This window comes from Palaemon carinicauda, chromosome 13, assembly GCF_036898095.1.
Source record: "Palaemon carinicauda isolate YSFRI2023 chromosome 13, ASM3689809v2, whole genome shotgun sequence".
Taxonomy (NCBI): domain Eukaryota; kingdom Metazoa; phylum Arthropoda; class Malacostraca; order Decapoda; family Palaemonidae; genus Palaemon; species Palaemon carinicauda.
Window position 1 is genome coordinate 84,763,382 of NC_090737.1, and position 1,830 is coordinate 84,765,211.

A 1,830-nucleotide genomic window follows, 5' to 3' on the forward strand; every position below is an offset into this window, starting at 1 on the left:
AAAAAGGAAAAATTATAACAAATTATAATGAAATAAAGTTTCAATCCTATATATTATATCATGATATTTTAAATTTGTTTATCAGAAAATCGACTGCTGTCAAATATATATATATATATATATATATATATATATATTATATATATATATACACATACATACATATATATATACATACATATATAAATACATATATATATATATATATATATATATATACATATATATATATATATATATATATATATGTGTGTGTGTGTATATATATATATATATATATATATATATATATATATACACACGCACACACACACACACACACACACATATATATATATATATATATATATATATTTATATATATATATATATATATATATATATATATATATATATATACATTATACAGCTATGTATAATTGTAGTAGCAAAAATTGCTGACACTTTTTGCAACAATTGTGAAGTAATTTCCACATATTTTTAGTACACTAAGTGCCCTCCCATACCAGCGACCTTGTTGCGGCAGTTTTGCTGCCCAGTTTACATGTCCGTGATTAATCAATGTTTATTGAAATGGAAGCCAATTGCTGTCTATACTGGTGAGTCTGTAGCTTTGGCTGTCCACGACACAAGTGCTTTAGACAGGTAATGTCGCCGCGTTTCACACGCTTGCCTGTCTATACTAGGTGACTTTGCCGCGGTGTGGCTTTGATGCTGTTTCGGCAGTTTCGTCACCCGGTATAGACGGCCTAGTGGCTCTGCAGCACCTAAATCATGGCAGTTTCGTTGCCCAGTATAGATGCAAAAAATCAAAGCAGTTCGAAAGCAGGTAGTATAGAAGAAGCCTAAGGCAGACAGAAGAAATAACTGAACGTTGAACATTTTGAGAATGGAAATTCAAAAGTATGGCTTGTCTAATAATGGTCGTTATTTCTTACCTTTTCTAATGTAGGATTTATGTATAAAAAGTGAATTCAAAGGGTTACATAGATCAGAGCAAAACCTTATTCCTGGAAAAATCCATTAAAACTAATCATAAATTTTTAGTACACAAACTAATTATATTACATAGAATATCAGTAGATATTACTAACTCCTAAGAATCTAAAATTCTAGAGGGGAAATCCAATAATGATTTAAAGGTGTATTTTCGTAAATAATAAAGTTTTACTAAAACTCACAAAATATGTGTATATGTTGAAAATATTACATTAGCTTTTTAAATGTGGATGGTAAATTCATGTTTAAACCTAATATGTTAATTTTACTTGATATTTGGATAATTTATTATTAATAAATAATTTGTCAGGTGGAAAAAACACAATTACCAAATATTATTTTGTTTTGGAAGGAGGAGCCACAGAATCTCTGCTCAAATGAGGTTCGCAATCATGTTGAAAAGATGTTTGAACTTCAACACCCTAAAGAATTGCTCATCAGAACGAACCTCAAAAGTCGGAAAAATTTCAAAAGCTAGAACTCATATACAAAACAGTACAAGGCTATCTATAGATTCAATGCTTCAGAATTTACAAGCAACGGGATTGGTAGAATTAATTCTTCCATAGAAATAAAACTACCATAATTGCATTTTCATGAGTTTTGGAAGAGTCATGAGAAGTAAAATCTTACAAGAATATCTCTAAATACAAAAATTCCTAACAAGATCAACAGGGAGAAAAGTGGGTTATATCAATAGGCTAAATGTGGATAACTTGTCTGAATACCTTTTGGTAAAGGTGCTGGTTAAGAACTATTTCAACCAAAGACTGGAGTTTTATCCCTAAATGTTCATGGATTTGAAGAAGGAACCAGAAAATCACCTGGATT